This window comes from Choloepus didactylus, chromosome 5, assembly GCF_015220235.1.
Source record: "Choloepus didactylus isolate mChoDid1 chromosome 5, mChoDid1.pri, whole genome shotgun sequence".
Lineage (NCBI taxonomy): Eukaryota > Metazoa > Chordata > Mammalia > Pilosa > Megalonychidae > Choloepus > Choloepus didactylus.
Window position 1 is genome coordinate 32,334,091 of NC_051311.1, and position 24,295 is coordinate 32,358,385.

Below are 24,295 nucleotides of genomic sequence, written 5' to 3' on the forward strand. Positions count from 1 at the left end.
GCTAGGTTCCTTTCTGGCAGCTCCAGAGGAGCTCTATTTTCTGGCCTTTTCCAGTTTCTATAGGGCACTGGGGCATTCTTAGCTTCACAGCTCCCGTGCTCCATCTTTAAAGCCAAGCAATGGCGAGTTGAGGTCCTCATATCACAATCACTCTCTGACCTCCCTCCCCTTCTGCCTCTCTCTCCTTTCATTCTTGCCCTCTCCCTTCCCCTTTCAAGGGACACACTGTGATTACACTGGGCCCACCCAAATAATCAGGATAATCTCCCTATTTTAAGTCAGTGGATCAACAGCCTAAATTTCACCAGGGTAACCTTAAATCCTCTTCACGTAACATTAACACAGTCACAGGTTCTGGGGATTGGAAAGCCATCTTTCTGCTTACTACAGACCCTGAACAGCAATATCAATATCTTGACCTGAGGGATACCTATAGAACACTACACTCAATAACAGAATATAACATCCTTCTAAAGTCCACATGGAACATTAACAAGATAGACTATATTCTGGGGCTATAAAATAAGTCTCAATAGATTTAAAGGATTCAAGACATCCACAGTATGTTCTCTGATGACAACAGAATCAAATTAGTAATAAAAGAAGGATCTCTGGAAAACACCCTCAAGCTTTTGGAAACTAAATAACACACTTATAAATAACCCACACAGATCAAAGGAGAAACCAAAAGGTACTTAGAAGGTATTCTGAACAAAACGAAATTGAAAACACACATATCAGAATTTCTGGGATCCTACCAAAGAAGTATTTGAGGAAAAATTTATAACAATAAATATTTATATCCAAAAAGAAGAAAGGTCTCAAATCAATAATCTCAGCTTCCACTTTAAGAAACTAGAAAAAGAAAATCAAATTGTATCAAAAGTAAGCAGAAGAAAGAAAACAATAAATATCCAAGTGGTCATCAATAAAATAAAAACCAAATAGAGAAAAATCAAATCAAAAAGCTGGTTGATTCTAAATTGATATGGAAAAAAGGAAAAAAGAAACAAATTACCAATGTTAGGAATGAGAGTTGACATCATTACATATTAAACAGATATTGAAAGTTAACAGCAAAAATATGTACAACTTAGATGAAAACAAAGTCCTTGAAAGACACAAATTATTAAAGCTCATTCAAGAAGAAATAAATAACTTGAAAACCAGTATATCTTCTTAAAAAACTGAAATGACAATCAATCATGCTGAACATTCTGTAGTCCTTCAGCATCAAATGCCTGAGTAAAACAGCAACACATCCCGAAGTAATTTGGGTGGAGAATAAAAATATATATTCGCGGCCCCCCTGAGGTGCTGGGGGAGGATGTAGAGGTGTTGGACTTCCTCACTTGGATTGTTGCTGATGTTCTCACAAACATTGGGGACTGATGGCTTGACATGCTGAGCCCTCTGTCTTGGGGTTTGCCCCTATGAAGCTTGTTACTGCAAAGAAGAGGCTAAACCTGCTTACAATTGTGCCTAAGAGTCTCCTCCATGAGTGCCTCTTTGTTGCTCAGATGTGGTCCTCTCTCTCTAACTAAGCCACCTTGGCAGGTGATCTCAGTGCCCTCCCCGCTACATGGGTTCTGAGTAAATCTCCGACAACGCAGGATATGACTCCCAGGGATGAATCTGGAGCCGGCATCATGGGACTGAGAACATTTTCTTGACTAAAGGGGGGATGCAAAATGAAATGAAACAAAACTACAGTGGCTGAATGACTTCAAATGGAGTCGAGAGGTAACTCTGATGGACATTCTTAGGCACTATATAGATAACACTATTTAGGTTTTATTGTATTGGAATAGCTAGAAGTAAATACCTGAAACTACCAAATTCTAACAGTAGCTTTGACTCTTGAAGACAACTGTGTAACGATGTTGATTACAACAGGTGATGGATCACACTCCCTTTATCCAGTATATAGAGGGATGACTAGATAAATGGGGACAAAAACTAAATGGAAAATAAGGTGGGATGGGGGGGGACGATTTGGGTGTTCTTTTTTATTTTTATTTTTTATTCTTATTCTGATTCTTTCTGGTATAATGAAAATGTTCAAAAATAGACTGGGGTGATGAATGCACAACTATATGATGGTACTGTGAACAGTTGATTGTGCACCATGAATGTATGGTATGTAAATATATCTCAACAGAACTGAATTTAAAAAAAAAAAAAAACTGCAATTATAGCTAGAAACTTTCCCACAAAGAAAACTCCAGGCCCAGATGGCTTCCATGGTGAATTCTACCAAAACTTTAAGGAAAAACATAACACCAACTTTAAACAATGTCTTCTAGAAAACAGAAGAGAACGGAATGCTTCAAACGATGACCCTATGAGGCCAGCATAACCCTAGACAAAGACACTACATGGAAGAAAAACTAGATCAGTATCAGTTATGAACACAGATGTAAAAATTCTTCGCTGGAATCCAACAGCATATTAAGATAAAATACACCATGACCACATGAGTTAAGGAAGATAGGGTTGGTTTAATATTCAAAAACCAATCAATATTTAGGGTTGATTTAATATACAAAATTTCATCAATGTTTTTAAAAAAATCAATGTAATTCACCACATTAACAAACTAAAAATGAAAAACTATACATATCTTCCAAAAAAACAGAAAAAGCACTAGATAAAATCCAGTATTCATTCCTCATTAAAACTCTTAGCAAATAACAGAAGGAGTATCTTTAACCTCATTAAATGGCATCTACAAAATGCTACAGCTGACATCAAACTTAAAGGTGAAAGATTGAATGCTTTTCCCACAGGATCAGGAAGAAAATAAGGATGACTGCTTCCACCACTTCTATATTTTCTAATTTTTAAATATAAGCAACTAATTCAACTTTAAAAAGCAAACCTGTAGGTTAAACAAAATATGCCTGTAGACTGTTTTCACAAGCAGCCAGATTATAACTTCTGAAAAAAATAAACAGAATCCAACTATCTAACACTGTTCTTTCGTCACCTACTGAACTTTTAGTCAGTGCCACATACCTTAAACTTGTTTTTTAAAAGTTTCTGTGTGCTCACTTCAGCAGCACATATGCTAAAATCGGAACGATACAGAGAAGATTAGCATGGCCCCTGCACAAGGATGACTCACAAATTCGTGAAGCATTCCATACTTTTGTGTTTACCAAGAAAAAGGTTCTCTGACTATAGAATACCTCCATACAAGGTCAATTCTTCGGGTTATTTTGGCATTTATTAACTATGCTCAAGAAAACTAACAATGAAAAAAAGCAGGTTGTCAATATAAGCCCTGTTTGTGTTTGAATAGAAGTCCTGCTTAGGGCAAACTGCCACCTGATAAGGGTCATTCAAGGGAACAGGATCCATGTTACACTTGTAAATCCCTCTCTGTTTTGCTGCCTGAATAGAAATATATACTTTTGCTAATACATAACTGCTCTTTTACTAAGAGGTAATCTCTACTTACAGAAATGTATTTTGAAAATACTTATTTTACACAGCAGTTTTGTATCCATTAAAGCTAACCTTTTATTAATAAAGCACTCTTTGATTAGATATTTTAAAAAAAGGGGGGGAGGGGGATAATGTTAGTTTTCCTTCCCCAGCCAGATTATACATTTCATAACAACAGGATGCATTCCCTATCAAAACACGGGAACAACAACATTTTACAAGCAAAAAGTTTTGCTTGTGGTTTTTTTCACACCAGTTCATAGTGAAATGATCATCACCAATGGCAGATACTGCTAATCAATGAGAGCATCTAACTTTCCAGAGACCAGAAAATCCATATGCCAGGCTAGCTAGTAACAATCACCTAAAAAACTTGTTTAAAATTATAGATGCCTTGGCCCTAACCTGATTCTGTTTCAGTGGCCTCTATTTTCTGTCTTTGAAAGCTTCCCAGTAATTCCATTGAAAAGCTAGGTTTGGAATCCCTGCTGCAATCTACCACTATTATCAAGGATAGGTACTCCAGAAGAAAACCTAACTGCCTTCTCTGACTTGTAACAAAGCACTTCCTTAAGATTCCTGAGTTAAATCTATAAAAGCCAAAATTAGACTCCAGGATCATGTAAAACTAATAAAAAATACTCCACCATAAAACATCCAAGGAAATTGGCTATAAAATGATTCCAAAGTTAGGGAGTCCAAGTTAAACAGAAAACAGAAATCATGAATAGAACTGAGGTCATGAAACTTGTATTCTTTAGTCATTCACTGTACTCATTTCACAATTATTTCTTGAACACCTAATGTAGGCCAGGCATTGTTTTCAGATATTTGGTATACATTAGGGTACAAAATAACAAAAATCTCTACTCTTCTGAAGGTTACATTCTAACAGGAAGAGACAAACAATAACAACAATAAATAACTTATGGTCATTTCCAGGAAAAAAAAAAAGAGAGAAGGGTAAAGAAGACAGGAAAAGGGGTGGTGCCATTTCAAATTGGCTAAAATTTTAAAAAGAATACTCAGGATAAAACTCATTAAAAATGTACACATGGGTTAATTTATCAATATTTACCATAGTTACCATAGTAGAAACTAAGATTAACACATTTAAAAATATTTTGTTCATTAATTCCTGTAAAACAAATAACAAGCATATTACATGTTAATCTAACAAATTTTTAATGAAAAAAATCCCTATATTTTCCAAAAAAGAAAGAAAACCATCATTTTTTAGTTCTGCAAAACTATTTTAAAAAGTCTGAGTTTGTAGAAGACAGCCAAGTTCTTGCACTTGCTTCTGCATTTAATCTCTTGCAATATATTGGTTGTTTAAAACTTTTTATTTTGCTTATTTTTGTTTTTACAAATATTCCCCCTTCTCTACTCCCCCATCTCTTCTAACCTCTAATCTGCTTTCTATCTCTGCAAATGCAACATATATTGTTTTGACTGAAGAACATAAAGGAAGTTCAGTTTCACACAGATACATAGTCGGAAAAGGGAGGAATACTATAAGAGCCATATCAGACTATTTTAGATACTCTTTGATAAGGCACCAATAATCAACAAGAGGCAGTTTCTTAAGTGTTAGTTGCAATTCAGAATCTGAAACTATATCAATGAACATTTCATCCACTCTTATGCTAAAACCTACTGCGTTTCTTGCACTGTTAATCAATCTCTGACCGTGTGTGATTTTACAACACCATGCACTGGTCATTTTGAAAATACTAGTTCAATGAGTTATTCATATCTTCCAAATGTTGACCCATTTCATTTTTCAACATCAAAAAAATCACATTTACTAATATTAATACCAATCTCATCAGAAAAGTCTTCACAAGAATTGGGAAGTTGTCAAGCTCACAGCAGCAAATACAAGTTTTACAAAATCCTAATTTTGCTTGACTTTTATCATTTGCAGTACTGCCAGTTATTTTCCTTAAAATGACAGGCTCACTTAACTTGAAAGAAAATGTGCCCAGTGGAGTTTATGGAGACAGTATTCACAATTCACAGTGAATGGAGGTGGCCTAAGGGTACACAGAATGATGAACAGAATGGTGAATTGCGGTGTATACATACGATGGAATACTGAGCTGCTAAAAGAAGGAATGAAGTTATGAGGTGAATGGACATTAAGGACAGTATGGTGAGAGAAATGAAAAGAAAAACATTATAATGCCTCACTAATATAGACTAACTATAACGTACAAACTCTGAGAATTGAATCTGAGAGCACAGGTTACCAGGAGAAGGTTTACTGTAATGGCTCCTAGATTACAAGCTCTTATAACAGTATATCTATTCCTGAGTTGTAATTAATATTTCTAAATTCTGAGACACTGAGCTCTTTGTGTAAAACTTGGTCAGTCCCTGGAACTTTGGGTGTCTGTGTGACACCTGAGCCTCAAGAGTCAGAGTCCAGCAGCTATAAATGTCAGCATTACCCTACAGAGCAAATGTTAAAAGAGTCTGAAAAAAAGAGATCGGACTTCAATTAGAAATATGAACTAAATGGACTTGGTTAGGACGAAGGTAAATCAGACTAAAGAGTGAGGATGATATTGATGGTGTTTTAAAACTTCAACTTCTGTGTGAAGATCAAAGAAAGATGTTTATTAGGTGCAAAATCTATATTTTCTGTAGCACACTATATAATTTAACCTGTATGCTCAGTTTATTCAAACAGCATAATTACATGGAACACTGAATAGGAAGTGAGATCTGATAGGTTTGTAGAGGCTAGTGTGAAGCCCCAATACATCACAGAGTAATTTGGGCAGAGAACAAAAATATAATTGCAAAGCCCCCTTGAGGAACTGGGTGAAAATGTGGAAATATTAAATTTCCCCACTTGGGGAATTAATGATACTCTCACAAGCACTGGGGACTACCAGTCTAGAAGGCTGAACGCTTGATCTTGGGGCATGCCCTATGAAGCTTGTTACTGCAAAGGAAAGGCTAAGCTTACTTAAAATTGTGCCTACAAGTCACCCCCAGAGAACCTCTTTTGTTGCTCAGATGTGGCTTCTCTCTCTAAGCCAACTCTGCAGGTAAACTCTGCCCTCCCCGCTATGTGGGACATGATTCCCAGCGGTGTAAACCTCCCTGGCAACACAGGACATGACTCGCGGGGATAAGCATGGCCCTGGCATTGTAGGATTTAGAAAGCCTTCTTGGACCAAAAGGGGGAAGGGAAATTAAACAAAAAGTTTCAGTGGCTGAGAGATCTCAAGTAGAGTTGAGAGGTCATTCTGGAGGTTATTCTTATGCATTACACCGATATCCCTTTTTAGTTTTTAGTGTATTGGAATAGCTAGAAGGAAACACCTTAAACTGTTGAACTGCAACCCAGTAGCCTTTACTCTTGAAGACGATTGTGCAACTATATAGCTTACATGTGTGATCGTGACTGTGAAAACTTCATGGCTCCCACTCCCTTTATCCAGTATATGGACAGATGACTAGAAAAATAAGAAAAGTAAATGAATAATAGAGAGGGACAGGGGTATGGGATGTTTGTGGTGTTCTTTTTTACTTTAACTTAATATTCTTACTCTTTTATGTGTGTAATAATGAAAATGTTCAAAAATTGATTGTGGTTATGAATGCACAACTATATAATGGTACTGTTAACAACTGACTGTACACTGTGAATGACTATGGTTTGTGAATATATCTCAATAAAATTGAATTTAATTAAAAAAAAAGAAAACATGTCAAATAGTAAAGTCTGAACAACCACACTTTGTAAGTTGTCCGGAGTAAAAATGATGTATGAACAAAAAGCAGTTCAGCTCACAATTCAATGACAAGTGCTTTTCCTCAAAACAACTATTGTACCTGAGTATGACAACAGAAGTCCTTTTTGCATACTTGTCATTTTGTCACAAAGAATATTAAAAGACCTGTGGTCCAGGGTCAAGATTTAATAAAATTAATCATTTCTACTGCTTAAACAAGGACATTCTTAAACAAAACTGGCATTATTTTACTGTGTGGCCTGACTTAACAGCTTGTGGCCCCTACCTTGAATCATACTAAGGGACAAGATAATGTATCCACTTTAACTTTTGCAGTGTCAGTGCAACTGCCAGAACAGCGAAAGAAACAAATAAAAGTCTTAGTATTATTATAAAAAGTTTGGTTCTCACAGACCCTCTGAAATAGTACTGGAGAACCCTAAGACTTTGAGAACTACTGTTCATCATTCAGTGAACAAAGATAATATGTATAAAGATGTTCATCAAGTATTTTCTTAATAGGGAAAAGTGGAAATCAACTGAATGCACAAAGAAACATAGAGGCTGGGAGGTAGAATTACAGTACTGTTCCACAATTATATACTAAGCAGTAATAAAAATTATAACGTAGAACTTCACTTCCTAAGATGGAAAAATGTCCAGAATAACATAATGTAGGGAAAAAAATAATAGCATGCTATATGACATGATCACTTTATATGTAAAATATATAGATATAAGCCAAATTTCTAATGGTTGTTATCAGTTTCCTAGGGCTGCTGTAAAAAAGCACCACAAACCAGGTGGTATAAAACAACAGAAATGTATGATCTCACAGTTTGAGGCTAGAAGTCCAAAATCAAGGTGTCAGCAGGGCCATGCTCACTCTGAAACCTGTAAGGGAGAATCCTTCTTTGCCTCTTTCTAGCTTCCAGTGGTTTCCCAGCAATTCTTGGCATTCTTTTGCTTGCAGCTGCAGCACTTCAACCTCCGTGTGCCCATCTGAATGTACTATGTCCCCCCAAAATGCCATTATCTTTGATTCAATCTTGTGTGGGCAGACGTATTAGTGTTGATTAGATTGTAATTCTTTGAGGGTTTCCGTGGGGATGAGACCCACTCAACTGTGGGTGATGACTCTGACTGGACAGTTTCCATGGAGGTGTGGCCCCACCCATTCAGTGTAGAGCAGAAGGAGCAACTTTGCTACAGCCAAGAGGGACACTCTGAAGAATGCCCAGGAACTGAGACAGGAGCTGCAGATGAGAGACAGTTTGAAGACGACTGCTGAAAACAGACTCTTGCTCCAAAGCTAAGAAAGGACAAACGCCCCAAGAACAACTGAGAGTGACATTTTGAAGACAAGCTATGGCCTTGAGAGGAACGTCCTGGGAGAAAACCATTTTAAAACCAGAACTTGGAGCAGACACCAGCCACGTGCCTTCCCAGCTAACAGAGGTTTTCTGGACGCCATTGGCCATCCTCCAGTGAAGGTACCTGATTGCTGATGTGTTACCTTGGATGTTTTATGGCCTTAAGACTGTAACTGTGAAACCAAATAAACCCCCTTTATAAAAGCCAATCCATTTCTGGTATTTTGCATCCCAGCAACATTAGCAAACCAGAACACTCTGCCTCTGCCATCACATAGAGCTCTCCCTTCATACATCTATGTATCTTCTCCCCTTCTTATAAGGACAAAGGTCGCTGTAAGGATTAGGTAAGGGTCCATCCTACCCCAGTCTGACCTCATTTTCACTTAACTAATTCTACCTGCCATAACCCTATCTCCAAATAAGGTCACATTCTCAGGAACCATGGTGAGGATTTCAACATATCTTTTTTGAGAGACACAATTCAACCCATAACAGTAGTTATCTTTAGGTATGTGATTAATTATGTTCTTTCCTACTTTTTTAATAAAACCTATTCCCTTTATTAGAATAACTTTACTGTCCTTAACTAAACTAATATACAGTCATTAAAAACAGTCTTCCAATACCAAACTGTACAAAAAAAAATTAAAATCATCCCAAATTTCTCTGATCAGAAATAGCAACCATTAACACAAGGCAAACATCATTCCCAATGTTTACATATGCACACATTCGAACACATAATAGGCAGACAAATAAAACTATTAACACAGAACATTTCATGATGTTTCTAAAGAAGTTTTAAATTTCTTATTATGTGAATTTAGCCACAGAAAAAGAAACTGACATGACATCAATGAAATTACTGAAATTCATATAATTTCAAATCAGGAGGTATTTTGAAGGTAATTTCAAAGCAAAAAATATATAAGATGATGAGGGTTGGGGTATCCAAGTTTGGTATTACAGACAAGGTTATAACTGAGATACACTCTGAACAATGACTAAATTTTTGACAAGCAAATAGGCATTACAAGAAAAGCAAAAGCCCAGAGGCTGAAAAGTACTATGCACACCCAACAAACAATTTAGCTGAAACAGCATTTGTGGATAAAAGTAATGAGAAAAAAAAGCTGGAAGGAAGATTTGGGGACATTACAGAAGAACTAACACTGGAAATCTACGCTACATTTAACAGGAAACATTAAAGCTTAGAAAGATTAATCTAGCAGCAGCAAGAAGCAATAACTAAAACTGATCAAAGATAAACAATGGTAAGAGCAACAAAATAGCCACAGACTAAGCAATAGGGGAAGAAAAAAAAACGCCAGATTAGCATCATAGTGAAGAATCGGAGGGGGGAATAAAGACAGTGGATTAATCAGAAACTACTATTAAATTAGACGCTCCAGACACATCAATTAAATGAGCATAACAAGAAAAAAAAGAGAAGTCAATATTATGAATTTGGAATATTAGAAGGATATTAATGCTTGGATTTCTTTACAGGGATAGACAGATGTTAATGACTTTGGTTTTTAAACTGCTACATTTAAGAAAACCTAAGATGGCAGCTAGGTGAGATAGGGCAAAAAAACACCTCCGTGAAAAATACTAGATAAAAACCAGAAAGTGACCCACAACACCACTAACAGCGTAGCACCAGCCAGACAAGGTCTGCTAAATCCAAAGGGAATGTGCATTTGGTGAAACCAGGAGCCTGCATTCTGAAACGAGTGAGTGAGCCAGTTGAAAGTCCAGCTGCCGCACTGCGGTGTGGGGAAATGGTGGGCTGGAGTTTGGAGAAGGACTAGTTCTTTTAAAAAAAAAAGCCCAGGAGCAGCTACAGATAAGACGGGAAGAGCCGTGCAGTTAAGCACGGCAGGAGCGGGCTGGGCCAAAGCCTCAGTGTCTGGCGTGGAGGATACCCCTTCCCAAACCTGCTGCTGATTGTCTCGAGACCAGGGGAGCAGAGGGGAAACAAAAGAAGAAAAAAAATGCATTCCTTGCAGCCATCTCCCCAGCAGGCGGGGGATGTTCCTGCCCAGGGCCAGACCCACAGCCCAGAGCCGTGCCAAGAAACCCAGTGTGAGGAGGAGTCTTTCCTGCAGCACCACACACATGCCACAATATCGGCCGTGGACGGTGGCCTTTAATGCACCCACGGCTGACTGTCCCAGAGCTGGGAGGGCGGAGCTGTGCGAAAAGGGGGACGTAAATGCGTCCCATTCAACCATCTTTGAAGCAGGCTGGGAGCACCCCTGCACGGCCCAGCAACCCAGGGTTTCCCTGGCAGGCTGGCACGCACTTCTGATGTGGCGCGGCCTCCCTCAGCAGAGGTCCTGGAAGAGCACAGCTGGGAAGGGGGAACCGCTAGGAAATCCTAGGGACCCTATGCAAATACCACAGACTTGTGGGTCAGCGGCAGAGACAATCTGTGGAAAGACTGACATGAAGGCTTAGGCTCCTGCAACAGCCTTAAATCTCCGGGAACACCTGGGAGGTTTCATTATTAAAGCTTCCCTGCCTGCCTAACCACCCAGACACATGCCCCCACATTTAGGACAGACAGCACCAACAACACACCCAAATTTAGTGCACCACTTGAACCCCACAAGAATCAGATCCCCACACACCACAAAGACAAGGCTGGGGAGAACTGAATTGAGGGGATAGGTGACTCACAGACACCACCTGCTGGTTAGTTAGAGAAAGTGTATGCCACCAAGCTGCAGTTCTGACAAATTAGAGATCAAGTAAAGCAAATGCCAAGAGGCCAAAAACCACAGAAAATCTTAAAGGATACGATAAACCAGACGATATGGAGAACCCAAACCAAAACACCCAAATCAAAAGATCAGACGACACAAAGTATCTGGCACAATTAATCAAAGAACTGCAGACAGGCAACGAGAGCATGGCACAGGATATAAAGGACATGAAGAAGAGAATGGCACAGGATATAAGAGACATAAAAAAGACCCTAGAAAAGCATAAAGAAGAAATTGCAAGAGTAAATAAACAGAAGACCCTATGGAAATTAAAGAAACTGTAGGCCAAATTAAAAAGACTCTGGATACTCATAATACAAGATTAGAGGAAGCTGAACAACAACTCAGCCTTCTCGAGGACCACAGAACAGAAAATGAAAGAACAAAAGAAAGAATGGGGAAAAAAATCGAAAAAATCAAAATGGATCTCAGCGATATGATAGATAAAATAAAATGTCCAAATTTAAGACTCACTGGTGTCCCAGAAGGGGAAGAGAAGGGTAAAAGTCTAGAAAGAATATTCAAAGAAATTGTTGGGGAAAACTTCCCAAACCTTCTACACAATACAAATACACAAAGCATAAATGCCCAGCAAACTCCATAGAATAAATCCAAATAAACCCACTCCAAGACATATTCTGATCAGACTGTCAAATACTGAAGAGAAGGAGCAAGTTCTGAAAGTAGCAAGAGAAAAGCAGTTCACCACATACAAAGGAAACAACGTAAGATTAAATAGTGACTACTCAGCGGCCACCATGGAGGCGAGAAAGCAGTGGCATGACATGTTTAAAATTCTGAGAGAGAAAAATTTCCACCAAGAATACTTTATCCAGCAAAACTCTCCTTCAAATTTGAGGGAGAGCTTAAATTTTTCACAGACAAACAAATGCTGAGAGATTTTACTAATAAAAGACCTGCCCTACTTCAGATACTAAAGGGAGCCCTACTGACAGAGAAACAAAGAAAGGAGAGAGAGAGAGAAAAAAAATTTTAACAGACATATATAGAACATTACATCCCAGGTCACCAGGACACACATTCTTCCCTAGTGATCACAGATCTTTCTCCAGAACAGACCATATTCTGGGACATAAAAACAAGCCTCAATAAATTAAAAAAAAAAAAAAAAATGAAGTTGTTCAAAGCACATTCTCTGACCACAATGGAATATAAATAGAAGTCAATAGCCATCAGAGACTTGGAGAAATCACAAACACCTGGAGGGTAAAAATGAGGGAGAGATGAAAACATTCCCAGATAATCAAAAGCTGAGGGACTTCATCACCAGTAGATCAGTCCTATAAGAAATGCTAAAGGAAGTTAAACAGGCTGAAAGGAAGGGACCCTAAACAATTGACTGAAACCACATGAAGAAATAAAGATTTCCAGTAAACATCACATGGTAAATATAAATACCAATACTACTGTATTTTTGATTTGTAACTCCACTACTTACTTCCTACAAGATCTAAAATATATAAACTGTAATGACAAATCAGTGGTTTTGGACTCAATGTAAAATATGTAATTTTTGACAAGAACTACATAAAGGTGGGGGAATGAGGGAGTATAGGAACATAGTTTATGTGTCATATTGAAGTTAAGTTGGTATCAAAAGAAAAACAAGATTGTTAGAGATTTAAGATGTTAAATTTAAGCCCCACGGTAAACACAAAGAAAGTATCAGAGAATATGACCATACAGTTGAAAAGTAGAGTAGGGGTTCCAAGAAGTAGGGGAAGGGGCAATGGGGAGTTAAGAAATGAGTAGGGTTTCTGTTTGTGGTGAAGGGAAACTTCTAGAAATGGATGGTGGGGAGGTGATAGCATTGCAACATTCTAAATGTGATTAATCCCATTAATGGAATGCTAGGGAGGGGGTGGAATGGGAAGATTTAGGCTGTATATATGTTTCCACAATTGAAAAAAAAACAAGACAGTCTTAAATAGATGACAATTAAATGCCAAGGATGATCCTGGATGGGATATGAGGATAGAGGAGAGGAGGCTCAAAGGGACACAGATGGGACATAAGGAAAAAAAAAGGAAATATAGGATGTAAGCTTTGTATCAATGTTGAATTTCTTGAACTTCTTAGCTGTGCTTAATGGGACTACATAAAAGAATGTTCTTTTCCATGGGAAGGGTATATGTGAATTATATTGTTTGTTGAAAGATGTGTGCAGCTTGCTCTCATATGTTCAGAGGACAGAGCAATAGATGATGGATGACAGGGAGGGAGGGAGAGAGGGAAAGAAAGAAATGGTGGTGTGACAGGATGTTAAAGGTGGTGGATCGGGATATCGGGGGAGGGGGGTCAGGGTATGCTGGAGTTCTATGTATGGGGTCTGTACTGTTTTTGCAACTGTTCCTGTAAGTTTGAATTGATTTCAAAATAAAATTTCTTTAAAAAAAAAAGCAACAAAAAAATGCTACATTTGTCTTAGTAAACATCGCTCAAATAGCATCTTTGTGATATTAAAACAAAGTCTGACTTGCTGACGGTAGTGGGTTGAAGAGATCCCCAAAATTCATGTCCACCCAGAACTTCAGAATGTGGCCTTATCTGGAAATAGGGTCTTTGCAGATGTAATTAGTAAAGATGAAATCTTACTAGTTTAGGGTTAGCCCTAAATCCAATGATTGGTATCCTTAAGAGGAGAGACAGAAACAGACATAGAGATGATGAAGCCCATGTGACAAAAAGCATAGACTGGAGTGATACAGCTATAAGACAAGGAACACCAAGGATTAGGGGCAACTATCAGAAATCAGGAGAGAAGACTGAAAGGGATTACCTGTCAGAGTCTCCGGAAGGAGGCTAATTAACCCTGCCAGCATGCTGATTTCTGACTTCTGGCCTCCTGAACTGTGAGAATAAATCGTTGTTGTTTTAAGCCATCAAGTTTATGGTGATTTGTTACTGCAGACCTAGATAACGAATACACCAACCAAGAAAACAAAAGTTACCCAAGGATCCCCTCAAGTAAAGCCAGGTAGCCGCTGAAGGAGATGGCCAATGTACAATTTACAAATTAAACGGCAAGTCCACTACATTAAATCCAATGGGAAACACGTGTGATCAGTCCTATATTCACAGATGTGATGTGGGAGGGGACGGGAGGAGGGAGTCCCAAGTCACGGGGGCCCGGAAGTCAGGGTAGGAGGCCGTAGGTGAGGGCAGGTGGGTGGGGCGCCTCCTCCTCATGGGGGCCCAGGTTCCCCCCAGTGTGCAGAGTGGTGGGTGCACAGCAGTGAGGGGGGCAAGGTGGGGGTATGATGGCAGGCTCTTGGTTGTCATAGCTCTGGACTCTCCCCCACATTTAGGATATGGAAAGGAAGAAGGATGTGGCAAGCCATGGCCTGAGCAAAACAGGCCTGCAGATCTTTAGTGTACAGCAGTCTGCATGATCAAGGCAGCTAAATGTTTTAACCTACTGTCTTTGTAAGTCAGTAAGGAGAAAAAGGGTAAATCGACCTTCATATGTAACTTTATGGGAAGCAGGCAGGAAGTGAGAGACTATTAGTCTCACAAAAAGAGCAAATGTAATTGTAATTGTTCAAATGTTATTCTAGTCCTTCCTGCACCACCCCTCAGGTCAGAGTAACCTGTTACTGCATCTATGCTTCTTCCATCCTTAGGAATGTCTTTGTCTAAAACACTTACAAAAGGGCTTGCTGTTCTCTAAATCACCCCGATTTTCCCTGCTAAAGCAGTACCTGCCCCATGAGAGAAAAGCCATTTAAATTCTGCCTCCCTGTGAGTAAGCCCTTAGTAAAGTTCATGTTTCAGCAAATGCTGGGTGTTTTCTTTGGTCTTTTGACTGGAAAAGTCCCCTCGGGCTGTGACAAAGGATGTAGTACCTTCTCCAACCCCTGGCTTCCCATAGGGCTGGATGCATCCTTAAAAAAAAAAAAGAAAAAGTAAAAAACTTTGCAGTTTCAATAATACATGAAAAATTGCCTCACAAAAGCCCACAGCTCTATGCGTGGGGTCAGCAGCAAACTTTTCAACAGAGGTGACCTGAACTGACAGCATTAGAAATAGAAAACTTAAAATGACCAATTTCAGTAGAAGAAATAGATAATGTTATGGAACTACTCCACAAAAAGGCACCAAGCCCAGGTAATTTCGCAGGGGAATTCTACCAAACTTTGAAAAACCAAGTATTTTCAACGCACTATAAATTGTTCCAGAGGATTGCACATGAAGGAAAACTTAATTATTTTTATGAAGCAAGTATGATACTAATTCCCAACCCTAATAAAGACATTTAAAAAAATACAGACCAATATTCGTTATGAATATCTATGCAAATTACCAAATACTGTCAAACAGATGCTGAACTATATTAAGAAATATATATTAATATATATTAAGAAAATAATACACCATGACCAAGTGTGATTTATCCAAGAATGCAAGAATGGTTCAAAATTAGGAAATCCATTAATATCATAATACCATATTACTAGATTTAGAGAAAAAAAATCATTATCTCCATTGATGCTAAAGATATTCCCACAAAGATCAAGATAAAAGGCAAAGATGCCCACTTATGCACTCCATTTTACTAGAAGTATGAACCAATTCAATTACATAAGAGAAATGAATTACAGACATAAGAATTGGCAAAGACCTCCCACACACACATGTGAGATCTAACACCCAGGGGTGTAAAGCTCCCTGGCAACGTGGAATATGACTCTCGGGGAAGAATCTAGACCTGGCATCATGGGATGGAGAACATCTTCTTGACCAAAAGGGGGATGTGAAAGGAAATGAAATAAGCTTCAGTGGCAGAGAGATTCCAAAAGGAGCCGAGAGGTCACTCTGGTGGGCACTTTTACGCACAATATAGACAACCCTTTTTAGGTCTAATGAATTGGAATAGCTAGCAGTGGATACCTGAAACTACCAAACTACAACCCAGAACCCTTGAATCCTGAAGAAGATTGTAGAGAGATGTGGCTTATGAGGGGTGACAATGTGATTGGGAAAGCCATATGGATCACACTCCCCTTTGTTCAGTGTATGGATGGATGAGTAGAAAAATGGGGGCAAAAAAAAAAAAAAGCACCCAGGGTTCTTTTTTACTTTAATTGTTCTTTTTCACTTTAATTTTTATTCTTATTATTTTTGTGTGTGTGGTAATGAAAATGTACAAAAATTAATTTTGGTGATGAAAGCACAACTATATAATGGTACTGTGAACAACTGAATGTACGCTTTGTACGACTGCATGGTATGTGAATACATCTCAATAAAATTGAATTAACAAAAGGATTGGCAAAGAAGTAAAACAACTCTACATACAGATGATATCTGGGAAAATCCTAGAAAATCAACTCTAAGGAATCTCAAACCATAAAAGAATTCAGTAGGATGTCAAAATATAAAATGAACATATAGAAATTAATGGCCTTCTTACACATAATAAAAAAATGAAACTCCACTTACATTAACAATAAAGAATATGATAGCTATTAATAGATGTAATAAGAAAGGTATAATGCCTCACATCCTATTAGATATGAATAAAGGGAAAGACATTCCCTGTTTTTAAAGACATCAGTTCTCCTTAAGTAAATGTATAACTTTAAAGCAAGCCCAATAAAAATATCAACAAGCTTTTCAATGGTGTTAGAGGAACTAACGTTAAAAGTTCATACAAAAAAAACAAAAAGCAACTATAGCCAGGAAGGGAATGTCCAAGTTCAGAACTCAGTAAAGTCCCTCCTCAAAAATCAATAACACAACTGAAAAAGTTATCAAAAACAACCATTTAAGGACTACAGAAAATCAACCAAAGACACGAAACAAATTGAAAAGCATTTAAAACCCTACTAAACCCTCAGGTAATAACAGCAAGATTCTACAGCATTTTAGCTTGAGGCTGCTCCTAGTCCAACTAGACTCCTTTGGAACGGCAGCTATACCAGGGAGGGGAAGGCTGTGAAAACTGGTAGTTTACCTGTCAGAAGGAGCTGACCCAATCTGAAGCAAAACATGAAAAATACATATGCCGGGACACCATAGAAAGCGGTAGTTACCTTGATGGCAAACCAACAGGGAAAGACCAAGTCACAACAAGCCTGAGGCCATGAGGTTGTGATTGTTGTTGGGACAAGCAACATAATGTCAAACTAACCAATGATTTAACAGAGAAATATAGGAAATGAGATAATCATAGTGGACCTTGATATACTCCTATATATTTCTAACAGACTGGAAGTCTCCGTGTGCTCTCAGGAGATTCTGGAGAGGGCTGTAGCCATACAAACATTCCCAAATGAATATGAGGCCTTTTGCACATGTGGAGGAGACAAGGAACCCTATCAGAAGGTAAAAGCTGAGGTAGACTCATGAACTGCCTGAAATGTGAATGTGTTCCTCAATCTACTACACATATCTTCATTGGCAAAAGGTGAAACTCTTTTTGATTAAAAATATTTAAGTACAATCTCTGACCAATCATTGTCCATTAAATTATGCTGACATACTGGGGTAACCCGTAAGAAGACAGACTTAAAAATTTTTTTTAAATAATAATTTTTAAAACTTTTTAAAAAACTGATAAGCAGGCACACACAGTAAAGACAGAATACACAAAATTAGTCCAGATAAGTCAGTAAACCAATAAAAAAAAACCAGCACAATTGCCAACCAGAGTGGGCATAAGAATCCAGAGTTGCCACAATATATTATCTAAATTAAAAAAAAAAGAAACATTACCAGATACACAAAGAAACAGAGAAGTGTGAACCATATACAAGGAAACAAGCAGTCAACAGAAGCTACATCTATGAGGACCCAGATGTCAAAATTAACAAAGACTTCAAAGTAACTATTATAAATACGTTCAACCAACCAAAGGAAATAGTGTTTAAAGAATTAATGGGAAGTGTAACAATTCATCAAATAGAGAATATCAATAAAGCGACAGAAACGATTTTTTTAAAAGCCGAAAAGTATAATAAAAACTAAAAGTATTCACAGACGGACTCAACAGCACATTTGAGATGGCAGAAAAAACAATCAGCAACCCTCAAGAAAAAATCAAATGAAATAATCCAATCTAAAGAACAACAACAACAAAAAAGAATGAAGAAAAAGCCTCACAGACCTGTCACACATCACCAAGCATACAAACATATACATGTGGGAGTCCCCAAAGAAGGAGACAGAGGTTGCAGGAAAAAATAACTGAAGGGAATAATAGCCAACAACTTCCCAAATTTGATGAAAAGTAACAATGTATACATCCAAGAAACTCAACAAACCCCACTTGACAAAAACAGATCCACACTTCGACACATCATTCAAAAACCAAAGCAAAGTATCTTGAAAGCAGCAAGAGAAAAACCAACTCATCATCTACAACGAAACAATATAACATACTATCAGAACAAAATAGGCCAGAAAAGTAGTGAGATGACATATTCAAAGGGAACCAACTCATTATTTTAAAAACTGGGAAACTGGGAAAGAAGTAAGCAATTTTCCTGCCTTTCCTATACATTATGTACAAGTAGATAAGCATATAATAGTAAAGTTTCTCCTTATAGAAGTATTCCAGCCAATAAGTGAAGAATGATAAAATTAAAACACCCCATTTACAAGCCTTAATGATGGCTCTAGACACTGATCATCAAGAGCTACAAACATCCTATTAATCATCAATGGCTGCTAACTTCATTAAAAAGACAATGACGTGTGTCCTGATGGAAGAACATATCACTTAAAATATTTTAAAAAGAAGAAAAATCTAACAAAAAAGAAAACCAGAATCTGATCAAGCCTCTAGATCCATCTGCCAATTTACAGTAAAAACAGAAGACAGAGGGATATATTCAATAACACCAAGGGAATGCAACCAGCCAAATCTAGACTATCAGAAACTCTACAGGACAAACAACTCAACAAACAAAATGCAAAGAAAAAGAAAGAAACAGACAGAGAAGGACTTTATAGATTAAAAGAAACCTAACATATGGATTAAAAGAAACTTAAACATATCAAATCATTAACAACGTGAAGATCTTATTTGGATTCTAGTTCAAATAAAGTGTATTTTCAAATTTTTATGACACAAGCCTAATGGAAACTCACTTAAGTGTCGTTAAGTGCATTATGATTTTTTAAGTCCCCATCTTTTAAAGATACATTAACAGGAATGAGGTCCCTTAAAAGGCAAAGAAAGCAGGGAATCTGAGCTCAGGTGCAAAAAGTGAAAGTAAGAGAGAAAAAAAAAAGTAAGTTTGTTGCTATAAAGGCAAGAAGTGGAGGTTCCTGTTTCTGTAGTTTAAGCAACCTCACCTCCTGACACCAAGAAAACAGGGAAATGATTTTTAAAGTAATAAAGTTAGGTATAGCTACAGTAGCAAATGGAAGTGGAAAACAGCTAGTAATTCCCAAAAGGAAATAAGAATGGCTGTAAGTAAAAATGGCTGTAAATGTGGGTAACCTTGTGTTTGGACAAAGGCACATTAAGCAAAGTTAAGGAGACCCACCTAACAAAGCAAAAAGCAAAATAATACTTTTTTCCCCTGAAATATGGAATGTGGAAATCCCCAAGACACAAGCTAAGACAAGAATACTGTACTTTTGTGTAAGCCTGTTTCTACTCTTCTTCCATTCTCCTTTGGAATACAGAAGGATCTTTTTAAAAAAAGTTTCATTTTATATGTCATATTAAGGAGAACCAATAGCAGAAAATGTGCCACATTAGTCAAGAGTTCTAAAGCAGGAGCAGTGCATCACTGAAGGACAGGGTAAGATTAACTCAGCAAAAAGAGAGTAGTCAACTGCCCTCCTTGTCTGGAGAATTTCCTTCTAAGGATAAATTTTGTATTTAATGTATTATTGTAAATTTTTTCCTAATCAGCAAGACTAAAGATATCTAATGGAATTTTTACAATTTTTAATTAGGCAGCAATGAGTTACCTATAATTAACACAATTCCTTTACTTACCATTCTCACTACTTCCTCAACTTTCCCAGGAACCTAGAACTTGAATTAGAAACCTTATAAACTATTAGTTTGAAGAGGGTTCTAGAAAATGTCTAGACCAAGGGTCAGCAAACCATAGCCTGTGGGCCAAGTACAGTCTCCACCTGTTATTGTACAAATTTGGCCACTACCTGTTTACGTAAAAAAGCTTGTTTTGGAAAAGAACCATGCCAATTCATTTACATAATATCTATGGCTGCTTTCAAGCTGCAACAACACAGTGGAGTAGTTGCCACAAAAGCCATATATATGGCTTGCAAAGTCTAATATATTTTCTATTCAGTCCTTCACAGAAAAGTTTGACAACTCCTGGTCTAGTACAATGGTTCTGGACCTTCTTTTACCTCAACACTATACTCATGAACAATATGCTAGTACTCTGAATCACTAACAAAGTCCCATATTTTCCAAATGAGGAAACTAAAACTCTTTATTTAAATGCTAACAAGAAAAAGAATTAGGGAGATGTTTAAGAACTTTCAAAGCGAACATACTTAGTCCTATAGTACAACTCTTAAATTCTGAATAACCCAGCAAAATTTTCAGAAACAGCACCTAAATCATCCCTGAGGAAGCCCAGACATTAGTTACTAGACACAGATTTTAAATCAACTGCTTCAAAATATGCTCAAAGAGCAAAAGGAAACCACAGACAAAGGAAACCCAAGGAACAATGTCTCAACAAATAAAGAATATTAATAAAGAGAAAGAAATTATAAAAAGAAACCACCCCTGAGTACCTCTTTGTTGCTCAGATGTGGCCCTCTCTCTCTCTAACTGAGCCATCTCGACAGGTGAACTCGCTGCCCTCCCCCATACGTGGGACCAGACTCCCAGGGGTGTAAATCTCCCTGGCAACGCAGAATATGACTCCCGGGGATGAATGTGGACCTGGCATCGTGGGATTGAGAGTACCTTCTTGACCAAAAGGGGTAAGCAAAATGAGACAAAATAGTTTCAGTGGCTGAGAGATTCCAAATGGAGTCGAGAGGTCACTCTGGTGGACATTCTTATGCACTATATAGATAACACCTCTTAGGCTTTAATGTATTGGAATAGCTAGAAGTAAATACCTGAAACTACCAAACTCCAACCCAGCAGTCTGGACTCCTGAAGACAATTATATAATAATGTAGATTACAAGGGGTGACAGTGTGATTGTGAAGACCTTGTGGATCACACCCTCTTTAGCTAGTGTATGGATGAGTGGAGGAATGGGGATAAAAACTAAAGGACAAATGGGGAGGGATGATTTGGGTGTTTTTTTTCACTTTTATTTTTTATTCTTGTTCTGGTTCTTTTTGATGTAAGGAAAATGTTCAGAGATAGATTGTGGTGATGAACGCATAACTATGTTATCATACTGTGGACAGTAGATTGTATATCATGGATGAGTGTATGGTGTGTGAATGTATTTCAATAAAACTGAATTTAATAAAAAAAAAAAAAAAAAAGTAAAAAGAAACCAAACAGAAATTCTGGAGCTGAAAAACATAGTGACTGAAATAAAAAATTCATAAGAGGACCTCAACAGCAGATTTGAGGAGGCAGAAGAATCAGCAAACCTAATGAGAGGTCAACTGAAATTATTATTTCTGAGGAGAGAAGAAAAAATTAGAAGAAAAATGAACAATGTTCACAGGACCTGTGGGACACCATGAAGCATACCCAACACAGGCATTACGTGAGAGGAGACATACAAAGTGGTAGAAAGAATATTTGAACAAATAATGGCTAAAAATTACCCAAATTTGATGAAAGACATGAATCTACATATCCAAGAAGCTCAATGAACTCCAAACAGGATAAACACATCAAGAAACATTATAATCAAATTGCTGGAAGACAGAGGAGCTTGAAACTACCAAGAGAGAAATGATTTCTAATGTACAGGGATCCTAAATAAGATTAAAGCTAATTTCTCATCAGAAACCATGGAAACCAGAAGGCAATGGGATGACATATATAAAGTGCTGAAAGAAATAAACCATCTAACAAGAATTCTACACCTAGCTATATAGAAAGCTATTATCTAGCTACTTTTCAAAAATGATATTCCCAGGTAAACAAAACCTGAGGGACTTTCTCACTAAAGGAGTTTAACACTAATAGCTCTGTCTTACAAGAAATGCTAAAGGGAGTCCTTCAAGCTGAAATGAGAGAAATCTAGACAGTAACTCAAAGCCATTTAAAAAACTAAAAAGTACAGCCAAGAGGGACACTTTGAAGAATACACAGAAGCTGAGAGAGTAGCTGCAGATTGAGTAGCAGACAGTTTGAAGATGGCTGTTGAAGGCAGACTCTTGCTCCGGAGAGGCTAAGAGAGGACAAACACCCCAAGAGCAACTAAGAGTGACATTTTTGAGGAGCTGAAGCCTAGAGAGGAACATCCTAGGAGAAAGCCATTTTGAAACCAGAACATGGAGCAGACACCAGCCACTTGCCTTCCCAGCTAACAGAGGTTTTCCGGATGCCACTGGCCATCTTCCAGTGAAGGTATCCGATTGTTGATGTGTTACCTTGGACACTTTATGGCCTTAAGACTGCAACTGTGTAACCAAACAAACCCCCTTTTATAAAAGCCAATCCATTTCTGGTGTTTTGCATTCTGGCAGCATTAGCAAACTAGAACAGGGATCATGCCAGGGACAGAGAATTAGATTCAGGACTAGGATATCCGGATGTTTTACATCATATTTAAGATATGCAAAATAGATGTGTATACAATGTAATTAATATTTTAATGAAATAAAGTGGTTTCTAAGGACAAAAAAAAAAAAAAAACAAAACTAAAAAGCACCAGTAAAGGTAACTACATAAATAAACATAAAAGTCACTGTTAGTGACTCACTGAAGTGTCTCAAAGGAGCACGAGTTTACCAAAACGAATCCTTCTTCAGTTAACTGATCAAATGGATGAACTCTGGCCCTCTCAAAGTTTCCTCCCCCAATTAGAGAAGGGAACTGGGTCTGAGTGTTAACTGCTGGGTTCACTGCAGCGTCTTACCCCAGAGGCATGAGAAGAAGAAAACGCAACTGATGGAACTGGGCTTGATTCCAGCGGTCACCGTCTGACCACTGTGGCAGGAGGCTACCCTGCTTGGCGAAAGAGATGGAAATCGGAGCTGAAGGAAGAGTTAGGGGGCCAGGGAGACTTGACTGAGTCTGGTGTTCCAGGGAAACGAGAAGGAAGGGGTTGGTGGAGGGTTTGGTGCTACAGTGGGAAGATTTGCAAATGCTAACACATTCCTGTGTGAGGCACATCACCATTTGTCAGTTATTGTGAATATGTGTATTTTAAGCAATAAGATTCAGCTGGTCAGACTTTTCTGGGCAGTCTCAGTGACGCATTTCCTGTGCTGTGATTGTTCTGAAGACAGAGTGGCTCTAACCACTGTGAGAAGCCCAAATAAAAAATCAATTCCCCCCCCCCCCCAAAAAAAAAAAAAAGTCACTGTTAGTGTATTCTTGGTTTATAACTGCACTTTTTTTCCCATATGATTTAAAAGACAAATGCATAAATCAGTAATTATAAATCTATGTTAAGGGCACACAACTTACAAAGGAAAAATTTCTGACAATGACAACATAAGGGTGTGTTCCGGTCTGCTAATGCTGCTGTTATACAAAATACCAGAAATGGATTGGCTTTTTTAAAGGGAGTTTATTTGGTTACAAAGTTAGAGTCTTAAGGCCATAAAAGTGTTCAAGCTAAGGCATGAACAGTATGGTACCTTCACTGAAGAACATCCATGGTGTCTAGAAAACCTCTGTTATCTGGGAAGGCACGTGGCTAGCATCTGCTTGCTCCTAGGCTGCGTTTCAAAATTCGTTCTCCAAAATGTCTCTCTAAGCTGCAGCAGCTCTCCTTCTGTCTGAGCCCTTATGTAGGACTCCAATGATTAACCAAGACCCATGCTAAATGGGCAG

The 24,295-nt window shown here is 37.9% G+C and overlaps 1 protein-coding gene and 1 non-coding gene across 2 annotated transcripts in view; one reads left to right on the top strand and one right to left on the bottom strand.

Annotated features, from left to right (window-relative positions):
• The window catches only part of RBM33 (RNA binding motif protein 33), a 216,345-nt gene that overhangs the window by 182,980 nt on the left and 9,070 nt on the right, over positions 1-24,295 (bottom strand).
• On the top strand, positions 3,047-3,153 carry LOC119535630. Its single transcript, XR_005217243.1, has one exon. It is a non-coding gene; the product is annotated as a U6 spliceosomal RNA (small nuclear RNA).